At 47.0% G+C, this 11,985-nt stretch overlaps 1 long non-coding RNA gene across 1 annotated transcript; it reads left to right on the top strand.

The window, feature by feature from the left end:
- The first annotated feature begins 437 nt into the window (after window positions 1–437).
- LOC144223534 (uncharacterized) lies at window positions 438–11,192 on the top strand. The gene is made up of 4 exons (XR_013332728.1): window positions 438–599; window positions 1,480–1,638; window positions 2,207–2,502; window positions 11,081–11,192. It is a non-coding gene; the product is annotated as an uncharacterized LOC144223534 (long non-coding RNA).
- The last annotated feature ends 793 nt before the right edge of the window (window positions 11,193–11,985 follow it).

The raw sequence follows: 11,985 nt of genomic DNA, 5'->3' as shown, positions 1-11,985 counted from the left end.
GACCCCAAGGCGGTTTTCAGATTCCTTCGAAGCTCCATGAGAACGCGCAGGCCCCTGTCCAAGCAGCGTGTGCCCCGCCAGGTCGCCAGCGTCCAGCGAAGAGCAGGCCGATCTTTCACACCCAAGACTTCAGAAACCAGACTAGCCGCCTACACGGGCCGCTTGGCTGGCCTCGCCCCTTCCGGGACACCCCGCAGGCTCGTCCAATCACCGGGAGGGGGAGGAAGGGCAACTCCCGGGCCACGCCAGGGATTCGCTCAGTGTGCCTTTGGCCCCTCCCTGCGGAGCGCTGCGCGTCCAATCCCGGAGAGGAAGGGCGAGCCGAGGCCAGCGCCGGTAACGAAGGCGGCAGTGCGCAGGCGCCCTTCGCCGGCTTTCAGCGTGGACCGTGCGCGAAGCTGTGTGCGCCCTGCGCTTGCGCGTGGGAGAGAGAGACGGGACGGGCGTGCGAGGGTCGTGTTTCTTGAGCGTGTTGGCCAGAAACCCCTTTTCTGCAGCTTTGCACCTGGATGGCAACATTGAAACGATTTCATTCTTACTGACAAAATTCCAAACACCAAAGTTTCCGAGAGTCTTTGATTTTAGAGAACAGTTTCTCGGTGAGTGAGAAAGCAGGAACCACTTAAAGAAGGTATTGGGACCCCCCTTGGGTGGCTTAGTGGTTAAGCGTCTGACTTTGACTCAGGTTGTGATCTTAATGTTAGGGTGTTTGAGTCCCACGTCGGGCTCTGTGCTGACAGCTGGGAGTCTGGAGCCTGTTTTGGATTCTGTCTCTTCTCTCTGTTCCTCCCCCACTCAAGCTCTGTCTCTCTCTCTCTTTTTTTTTTCTTAAATAGTTTATTGTCAAGTTGGTTTCCATATAACACCCAGTGCTCATCCCCACAAGTGCCCTCCTCCATGCCCATCACCCCCCTTCCTCTCTCTCCCACACCCACCAGCCCTCAGTTTGTTCTCAGCATTCAAGAGTCTTCATGGTTTGCCTCCCTCCCTCTCCCCCACTGTTTCCCCCCTTCTTCTCCCCCATGGTCCTCTGTTAAGTTCCTCCTAATCCTCCTATACGTGCAAACATATGGTATCTGTCCTTCTCTGCCTGACTTATTTTGCTCAGCATCACACCCTCAAGGTCCATCCATGTTGCTACACAGGCCAGATGTCATTCTTTCTCATTGCCATGGAGTATTCCATCGTGTAGATAACCACTTCTTCTTGATCCATTCGTCTGTTGATGGACACTTATGCTCCTTCCATGTTTTGGCTATTGTGGAGAGTGCTGCTATGAACATTGGGGTACGTGTGCCCCTATGCATCAGCACTTCTGTATCCCTTGGGTAAATTCCTAGCAGTGCTATTGCTGGGTCCTAGGGGAGTTCTAGTGTTAATTTTGTGACGAACCTCCACACTGTTTCCCAGAGGGGCTGCACCCGTTTACATTCCCACCAACAGTGTAAGAGAGTGCCTGTTTCTCTGCATCCTCGCCAGCATCTAGAGTCTCCTGATTTGTTTATTTTCACTACTCTGACCGGAATGAGGTGTGGTTTTGATCTGCATTTCCCTGATGATGAGTGACGCTGAGCATCATTTCATGTGTCTGTTGGCCATCTGGATGTCCACTTTTTCAAACATAAAGATAAAAAAAAGGTTAGTATGACACTTTATAGATGTAGCATTGGTTGCATAAATATTGTTTCTTTTTAATTTTATAGCTGTCTTTTTTTTTTTTTAAGTAGGCGCTGTGCCCAGTGTGAAGCCCAATGTGGGGTTTAAAGGGGTTTATTTATTTTTAATAATATAGTTAATTTATTTTTGAGACAGAGACAGAGCACGAGTAGGGGAGGGGCAGAGAGAGAGGGAGACACAGAATCTGAAGCAGCTCCAGGCTCTGAGCTGGCAGCACAGAGCCCGACATGGGGCTTGAACCCACGAACTGTGAGATCATGACCTGAGCAGAAGTCAGACCATTAACTGACTGAGCCACTCAGGCGCCCCGTGTGGTCTGTTTTTTGTATTTAGCAACCAAAGAGGTAGTGTTGGTCTGTGTGTTTGAAAGATTGGTCCAAGAAAATACTCGGGAAATATAGCAGCTCTAAGGAACATGGCAAGGCCACAGCAAAGGTGGGGGCTTCTGCTGCCTTTGAGTATAAGAGGCTGTGGACAGAAAGAAGGTGCCAGGCCTAAAGTAGAGCATTAAACTTCTTATTCTCTGCAGAAGACAGCGTATTCCATTGTAGGGAAGGCTCCCTGACACCAGGATTATATATGCATCCTCATATTATATTACGGACCTGGACCCGATGGTGAAGGAAGATGTGGCATACGGACTCTGGAGGCTGCTGAACAAATGCAGAATGAACTGGTCAAGCTGCTAGGCCCCTAATCCCAGAACAAGTTCCAGGAGCAGCTAAGAGCAGCTACATTCCTTAGTGTAATCATAGATGGGAGCACCGGTATCTCTCAAAGGAAGTCTCCCCTTCTTTGTGTGCTGTTTCCACCAGGGGGCAGAAGGTAAGGTGGAACTTGGCCGAGACCTGATGGGTTTTGTGGAGGCTGTTGACGTGACCCAGCAGCCCGGCACGCGACAACAGTCAGCGGTTTATCGAAGGGACTCCTGTGGGCGTTTCATTTACCAGAGGGATCATCCCCTCAGTGGCCAGCTGGCAAGGATTTGTGACCGTTCTCCCAAGGTCTTGTTCTTGACCTCTAAGAGTCAGGAGATGGCTTGAGCTGTTATTTGCTCCTCTGCAGTGGAACCAGTTACCAGGCTTCTAGATACTGTGGGCAAAGTCATGGACGGCTAGAGGTGTTCTCAGAGCACTTCACCGCTAGGCTGGGTTTGCTCTAGGGATCCCTGAATGAGCAGGGGGAATCCCTGGGAGTAGGTAGAGGAGGGATAGAGAAGCATCAGAGAAAATGCCAGCTGCGACAGACTCAGCGTCTGGGCCTTCTCACAGCCAGGCATACAATCCCCATCAACGTTTTTTTTAAGCAAATAGGCATGTGCAGGGGTGATGAAAGACTTTTTTATTATTTTTTTAAACTTTTATTTATTTTCGAGAGAGAGAGCGCACAAGATGGGGGGAGGGGCAGAGGGAGAGAGGGGGACAGAGGATCCCAAACAGGCTCTGTGCTGACAGCAGAGAGCCCGATGCAGGGCTTAAACTTACAAACTGTGAGGTCAGGACATGAGCTGAAGTCTGTGGCTTAACTCACTGAGCCACCTGGGCGCCCCAAGACTTTTTTTATTCTATCAGCTTGTTTGACTTCGTGCGGATGACGCTGTGTGTTGGGTACATCCTTTCGTACTCCAGGTCCTTGCCTCAGGACATGCGGCAGCTGATACCGCATGCAACATTTGAACCTCTGTTTCCTACCCTTGCATCAGTACAGCCCTCTCTATCCTGGCCTCCAAGCTGGCTACAGCGCCCATTCATATCCACCCTGCAGCAGGAGAGAATCTGAATCTTTTTTTTTTAATTTTTAATGTTTTTATTTTTATTTCTGAGAGAGAGAGAGAGCGCGCGCGCGAGAGAGAGACAGCGTGAGCAGGGGAGGGTCTGAGAGAGAGGGAGACACAGCATCTGAAGCAGGCTCCAGGCTCTGAGCCGTCAGCACAGAGCCCGACGTGGGGCTTGAACCCACGAACTGTGAGATCATGACCTGAGTCGAAGTCGGACGCTTAACCAGCTGAGTCCCCCAGGCGCCCTGAGAATCTGAATCCTATAAGGTGCTCTGGATGGGAGCAAAGGCTTCCCTGGGTTGGCCCTGACATGAATTCCTCAGGACATCTGCTAGGCATCAGGTCTTGGATGACTTTGACCCATTCACACACAGACACAGTGGCTGGAATGCTATCTGAGTTGCTGAGCTTATAACTGGTACTTGGACCTTGGCCCAGGGCCAATGTAGCTGCTGAACATAATTTTGGGTTTTGCTATTTGATTTATATGATTGTTTTTAAAAGGTTTTCTAGTATAAATGGATCTTGTATTAGAGGAGGTGAATCTTGTGAACCATTAATGCAGTCAGGTTGAGGGACAGTTTCATAAGAGGCAAGCAGGGGTACTCAATATATTTAAATTTTAATCACTGTGGTTCAGTAAAGAAAATAGAATTACATGTGAAGTTCTTAAATGCAAGTGGCTTTGTACATTTTCTTTACCTACTATTATTAGATTAAAACTTTGCAGAAAGGGGCACCTGGGTGGCTTAGTTGGTGGAGCATCTGACTCTTGATTTTGGCTCAAGTCATGATCTCATGGTTCGTGGGTTTGAGCCCCACATTGGGCCCTGCACTGATACTACAGAGCCTGCTTGGGATTCTCTCTCTCCCTCTTTCTCTGCCCCTCCCCTGCTTATGCTCACTCTCTCTCAATAAATAAATAAATAAACATTAAAAAAAAAAAACTTTGCAGAGAAATTCTGGGTAGAAAACCAAGTACTTTTTTTTTTTTTTTTTTTTTTTGAGAGAGAGAGAAAGAAAAAGAGTGCATGTGACTGGGAGCGAGGGACAGAGAGGGAGAGAGTATCCCAAGCAGGCTCTGCGTGGCCAGCACAGAGCCCATGCAAGGCTGGAACTCAGAAACCTTGAGATCATGACCTGAGCCTAATGCCCAACCAACCGAACCACCCAGGCACCCCGCACATTTTCTTTAAAGCAACAGTATCTACTATAGAATCATTAGTACAGTCAAGGAATCCTTTTACAGGACCTTAGGCAAGGGAAAGGGAGGGAAGGGGGACCTTCAGAGAGAAGGGACGAGAGAGAGAAAGAGAGTGAAAGATGACCTACTTGGTGAGGAGCGCATCTGGGTGGGGTTTGCTGGAAGAAACACAGGCTGTTGGGTGAGCCCTCCTTTCTTTTCTGAAATCAAGGTGTTTTGTTGTTGTTGTTGTTTATAAATAGACTCCACACCCAGTCTGGGGCTGGAACTCATTACTCTGAGATTACAAGTCCCTCTACCAACAGAGGCAGCCAGGTGCCTCTGAAATCAAGGTTTAAAAGCTCTCTGGCGGCACCTGGGTGGCTCAGTCACTTCAGCGTCTGACTTCAGCTCAGGTCGTGATCTCGCCATCAGTGAGTTCAAGCCCCGCATCAGGCTCTGTGCTGACAGCTCAGAGCCTGGAGCCTGCTTTGGATTCTGTGTCCCCGCCTCTCTCTGCTCCTTCCGCACTCATGCTCTGTCTCTCTCTGTCTCTCAAAAATGAATAGATGTTAAAAAAATTAAAACGAAAAGAGAAAAAGCTCTCTGTATTTCCCTAAACATTGCTGGTAGGGTGACTTGGGATAGAAGTTGTGAAAAATATCTTGTCAATTGTAAGTTTGTATATGTGGTTAACTACCCTGGTACTGAGAGATTTGTAGTGAGATGGTCATTCATTGATTCATTTAGTTAGCAAACTAGTACATACACATAATGATTATAGCTTTCATTTGTTGATTACAGGTGCCAAGCCCCGTGCTAAGTAAGGCCCTGTGGTCAGTAAGATAGCCTCTGCCCTCAAAGAACTGCAGCCTGGGAGAGCTCCTCTCTCATGAGACTGCCCTCTTGCAGCTCAGTGCTGCAGCCTGGGATGAGTTCACCGGGCAGGACTTGGCTGATAGCCCAGGGAAGCCTCCTTCTCAGAAGAGCTAGATTTGGTTCATTCTCACCTCTGTGCTCATTTGGGAACAGGGGAGGGCTTTTCCTCCGGGCAGGCTGACAGAGCTCTGGAAGAATGGTACAGAAGCACCTGCTGTGATAGACCCCACTGGTGCACTGCAGTCACCTGTAGAATGCATTTGCCTCAGAAAGGCCGGGCTGTCCGCTTGGGGAAAGGGTGGCAGAGACGTGGGAGGTTTGTGGGGAGAGCTGGAGGGTTGGTTGGGATCCCAGGTGAGGTTGATGCTCCCGCACCAGTGGACAGAGTCACTTCTGAACAAGTAAAGGGACAGAGACACACAGAGTGGCCTTTAGCTCCAGGAAAAGTACTCATGGTGTCTTAGCTGACTTGCTACTTGACTACTTTGGGTTTCTTTATCCTACTGTATCTCCTGATTGATGTTCCCAGGAGGTGGGGAAATGACGGTGATAGGGGACCTTATGATATTGTCAACAGACAGTTTGATGACATTCCCAGTACTTTCTGTGACTCTGAGCAAGTTATGAGCTTTCTCTAAACCTCAGATTCCTTTGCGATAAAATAAGAATGACGGGCGCCTGGGTGGCTCAGTCAGTTAAGCGTCCGACTTCAGCTCAGGTCGTGATCTCACGGTTCGTGGGTTCGAGCCCCACGTTGGGCTCTGTGCTGACTGCCAGCTCAGAGCCTGGAGCCAGTTTTGGATTCTGTGTGTGTCTCTCTCTCTCTGACCCTTCCCTGCTCACGCTGTCTCTCTCTCTCTCTCAGAAATAGGTAAAAAAAAAAAAAAAATTTTTTTTTAAATAAAAAAATAAGAATGACAGAGGTCAGTGTCAAGGGCTGCTAGGACTAAATAAGATAATCTGTGTCAGGGATGCACACTCTTCTTGCAGAGGGCCTAACAGTGAATATTTTAGACTTTGCTGGCCACACGGTCTCAGCCACAGCTACTCAACTCTGCTATTTTAGTGCACAAGCCGCCATAGATAATATGAAAATGCGCTGGAGCCCCCTTCACCGCAGAGTTCTGAAGTCCCTGACCATGGTTCTGAAGCCCAGAGAGAGGCAGTGAGACTTTCCTTTTGCTGAGAGGTCAAGTTCTAAGATGACTCAGCGGTGACTTTTAGGTAGATAGAAGCAAAGAACAAAATCAGAGGCCTCTTGGAACACGACTGCTTTTTAGGAAAGAAGAAGGCAGGTGACAGAAGGTCCAGAGGAGGTAAGAAAACAACCTACAGACAACCTCTGGGTGAAGCTGGCTGATAAACACAAAGATCTGGTTGTTCCTTTTTTTTTTTTTTTTTTTATATTTTTTATTTATTTCTAGGAGAGAGAGAGAGAGAGAGAGACAGCGTGAGCAGGGGACGGTCAGAGAGAGAGGGAGTCACAGACTGAAACAGGCTCCAGGCTCTGAGCTGGCAGTCAGCACAGAGCCCGACGCGGGGCTCGAACCCACGAACCGCGAGATCACGACCTAAGCGAAAGTCGGACGCTTAACTGACTAAGCCACTCAGGCGCCCCTGGTTGTACCTTCTTAACAGTCCCCTAAAAAAGCCACGATGGGGCTTTCATTAGATACTGGGCAATCCTTGTTTACTTTCTTGTATTTAAGGCAGGGCGTGAAATAAAAATGGAGGTTCCTGTAGCTTCACTGTAGGAGAGTTTTACTGGGGGACTCCAAATGCCAACCACACATTTTGTCCTTCCTGAGCTGCTTGGATTCCCCATAAAGGAAGGCTCTTCCGAAGTCCTGCCTGGAGCGCAGAGGTAGCCTGGAGCCTGGGGGGTGATGGGGTTAGAGGGCCTGGAGTCTAAACCCTGACTATGCCCCTGTTCCCTCAATCCTGTCGTTTGGGTTATGAGCCTCTACCCTCAGCTGTGACTTGTCCTTCCAGTTCCTCTGCTTGAAATGGGGGGAGGCAGCCTCTCATCAGCAAAGAGCAGGAGGAAGGATCTAGAGAACTACTGCTTCTCAGAATCTTTAAGCTAATCGTCTCTGTTTTATGCCCACCAACCCAACTTCCAGCTGTCCCCAGTCCAAGAATTCCTGAGCTTTTTGAGGATGCTACTGTTTCAATTGGTTGATTCTTAATTTCCTCATTGACTTATTAGGATTAGGCTTTCTTGGATCTGTTAAGTCAGTTACCCCTGGTTGGTCAGCACTGCAGATGCCAAGATGTCGTTGCCGCCTCCTTTCCTCTTGCTGTCCCCGCGCTTGTGGATTTGTGCTCCCGTACATACAGCCTCTACAGAACCCTCGCCATCTCCCTGCCAGACTGCCTTCCTCTGCTGCCTTCACGTTTCGGTTAATGGCAACCCTGTGTTTCCAATTGTTCAGGCAAAAAATATGGAAACATTCTCAAGCCCTCCCTCTCTCTCCCTCCACATTCACAAGCAGATCTTGTCAGTTCTGTTTTCGAATACAGGCAGGGTCTGCCCAGTGCTTCCACCCTGTGCTGCCACCGCCCAGGCTCAGCTGCAGCACCTCTCATCTGGACGGCCCTGACCGCCTACCAATCGCTTTTCCGGTTTCTGCCCTCATACCCTTCACTTTATTTTCCTCGCTGCAGCTCGAGTAGACCCTCCTTTGTTCAAACCCTCCAGTGGCCGCTTCTTGCCCAGTCTACTTCCTGTTAACGCCCTGCGTTTCCCCCGTCATCTAGTTCCTTCCGCTCCAGCCACACTGGCCTCTTCTGTGTATCTTGCCCACGTTTCTGTCCCAGGGCCGTTGCACATACTGTGTTCTTTGCTCAGAATGCCTTTCCACCGGATATTCAAAGAGCTGATTTTTTTTCACTTCCTACAAGTTTTTGTTCAAATGTCACCTCATCCATAAAGTCTTTTTGGCCCATTTGCACGAAGTAGCAAACCCCACCTCCTGCCCTGACACCCCCTGTCCCCTTACTATGCTTTATTTTTCTCTGGATTAGTTACAGCCCCCTGTGCATTATGTATTTAGTTCCTTAGTGTCTGTCTTCCCCACTAGAATGTCCGCTTCGTAAAGGCAAGGACTCTGTTGGCTTTGTTCATTAGTACAGCTACCACACTTGGAACAGGATCCGACGCAGAGGATAGACTCAGTCAGTGTGAGTGAATGAACTGAATGATTCTGTTAAAAGGAACTGAGTCACAGGGAGCCTAAGAAGTTTAGGCACAGGTCAGTCAGCAACGAATAGCAGAACTGGGATTTGAACCAGGTTTATGTGGAATTAGAGCCTAAATTCCTAATATTTTGTTTAATATTTGGGCAGGGTTTTTAATGAGGTGTAAAGGTGCTAACAGTATAATGCTATGAAAGAGGTAAGGTATAGTAATCTTAGTATGTCAGAATGTGTAGAGAAAATATAAAATATAAAGCAGTTGGTTTGGGTGTTTTTTGAAGTATATTTAAAGTTTTTTTAATGTTTATTTTTGAGAGAGAGAGAGAATGAGCGGGGAAGGGCAGAGAGAGAGGGAGACTCAGAATCCAAAGCAGCTCCAGGCTCTGAGCTGTCAGCACAGAGCCCAGTGTGGGGCTCGAACTCACAAACCGTGAGTTCATGACCTGAGCTGAAGTCAGGTGCTTAACTGACTGAGCCACCCAGGGGCCCCTTTTGAAATATATTTAAAAACTTTTTATTGTAAGGGCCCCTGGCTGGCTCAGTCTGAAGAGCTTGTGACTCTTGATCTTGAAGTTCTAAGTTTGAGCCCCATGTTGGGTGTAGAGATTACTTAAGAATAGAATCTTCAAAAAAACCCCACCTTTTAAAAATTGTAGATAATCGTGAAGTACATAAAGCAGACAGAATGGTATAATGAACTCCCCTGTACCTATCACGCCAGGCTCAAGGACCCTCAAACCATGGGCTAGCCCTGTTCCACCAGCTCACAGATGTGGTGGTCAGGTTTATGTGGGAACTTTGTAGGCTACAGACCCTTGTGAGTTATTAATCCAGCTGTTGCTATGGAGGTTTGTAGATGTGAGTAAAGCCCATAATCAGAGTTTTTAAGTAAAGGAGACTCTTCTAGATCATCTTGGTGAGCCTCAGTTGAAAGACCTTAAGAGCGGAGCCAAGGCTTCCCTGAGCAATAAGGAATTCCACATGTACTCTTTGTAACACACCATGTCCTTAGCCTAGAAGGCTCTTTCACCAGGTATTCAAGCTGACTTCTTTACTTGTGGACGGAAGCGTTAGGTCAAGCCCTCGAATTCTGGCCTGCCCTTCCTGACAGCCTGCCCGGTGGATTTCAGACGTGCCTTCAGCCCCCCCATGATCACACAAGCCATTTCTTGCCAAAACAGTACCTTAACATATATCTCCTCCTGGTTCTCTTTCTCTGCCCAAACCCTGACTGATAAACCAGATCTGTCATTTCATCTGTAAATAGTTTAGCAACTATCTGAATGGTAAGGATTCTTGAGAAACAACCCACCATTCCATTATCTTACCTAAACAAAAATGAAAAGCAGTTCTTTGATATCATCAAATGCTCAGAACTCCAATTGTCACATTCTTTTATAATACTAAAAGTATTTTTGAATGATTTTTTTCAGCATCTTTAGTTAAGGAGGGAAAAAGCACAGTCTGGGAAGGATTTCCCTTTGGCTCCAGCAGAGGGCATCAGGCCTCATGTGTCTAAAGGACAGAAGTTTGGTTTCTTCTAGAGCCTCAGTCTCTCCTCAGCCCAGCCCTTAGCAGAGCGTAGACTTTTCGGAAATGTGTGATGAATGAATGAATGAATGAATGAATGAATGAATGAATGGGCAAAATAAATACTTTTTAAACTTGAATTCATTGGCTATACTCTGTGCCAGGCACCGGCCATGTGCTAAATTTTCTCTTATAACTGTCCCACGAGGTGTGGGTATTATCCTTATTTTATATATGAAGAAATCAAGGCTCAAAGAAATTGAAAGGCTTTATGATGATCATAGAGGTAGAAAATCTTTGAGTTAATCTAGATTTATAATGTTTATTTTTTTCGTGTCATGTAAGGCAATAGAAAATATACAAGTGATTGATGAGGGACCTGGGTGGCTCAGTCGGTTGAGCATCTGACTTTATTTTGGCTCAGGTCAGGATCCCAGGGTCGTGGGATTGAGCCCTGAGTCGGACTCTGAGAATGAAGCCTGCTTACGATCCTCTCTTCCTCTGCCCCTCTCCTCAGCTTGTGCTGTCTCGCTCTAAAATTAAATAAATAAATAAATAAATAAATAAATAAAATATATAAATAGTTGAAGAAAGGTAATGCCTGTAACGACTGGCCAGTTATAGAACGTCACTGTCAACTCAGAAGCCGTGCTGTTATGGGCCAAATGTTTGTATCCCTCAATATTCATCTATTGAAGCCCTAACCACATTTGAAAATGGGCCTTTAGGAGGTAATTAGAGTTAGATGAGGCTGTGAGGGTGGGGCCCTCGTGATGGGATTGGTGCCTTTAAAATAAAAGGTACCAGAGAGCTTACTGCCTTTCTCCCCACGCCAGCACAGAGGAAAGGCCAAGTGGAACTTCAGTAAGAAGGTGGGCTGCCTACAAGCCAGAAAGTGGGCTCTCCCCAGGAACTTTGGCCTCAGGCTTCCTGGCTTCCAGAACTGTGGGAAAATAAATGTGTATTATTTAAGCTACCTCGTCTCCTGTATTTTGTTATGGCGGCTCTAGCAGACCCAGACACTCATTTATCCCTTTCCAAATTTAAGAGTAATAATTTCCTTGAGAATTGTCTTCTGTGTTTGGTTTTGCCTGCTTTTGAACTTTGTATAAATGGAATTATACTATGTATGTATTTTTTGTGACTTGCTTTTTACCCTCAACATTATCTTGGCAAGATCCATCCATAGGGAGCATATACATACAGTTCTTTTGTTCCCATGCTTTGTGGTATTTTCTAGTACACATACATCACTAATCACTGCATACCCTTCCATTTTATGGGACAGGCATGTTGGCCGCTGGTGAAAACATGCCTAGGCCTGTAGCCTGGTGTACATTAGAACACGAACGTCTAAGGTATATACCTTGGGCTAGAATTTTGGGGTCATTTAGTATGCGTATTTTCAACTTTAAGAGACAATACCAGAAAGGTTGCATTAAATCCCATCCCCACCAGCTGTGCCTGAGTTCCAGCTGTTCCCCACTCACCAACATTTAGTGTCATCAGAGGTTTTAATTTTGTCAAACAAGGAGTGTATTGTGTTAATTCATGGTAGTTTTTTTAATGTTTATTTATTTTGAGAGAAAGAGACAGCTTGCGTGACAGAGAGAGACAGAAAGACAATGAATGGAGAGGGGCAGAGAGAGAGGAGAGAACGAATCCCAAGCAGGTTCTGCACTGTCAGCACAAAGCTCAACATGAGGCTTGATCTCATCGATCTCACAAACCTTGAGTTCAT

The sequence above is a fragment of the Crocuta crocuta genome, unplaced genomic scaffold, assembly GCF_008692635.1.
Source record: "Crocuta crocuta isolate KB4526 unplaced genomic scaffold, BGI_CrCroc_1.0 scaffold70, whole genome shotgun sequence".
NCBI lineage: Eukaryota > Metazoa > Chordata > Mammalia > Carnivora > Hyaenidae > Crocuta > Crocuta crocuta.
The sequence above is the reverse complement of the archived record's forward strand: the minus strand, read 5'-3'. Positions and strand labels throughout refer to the sequence as shown.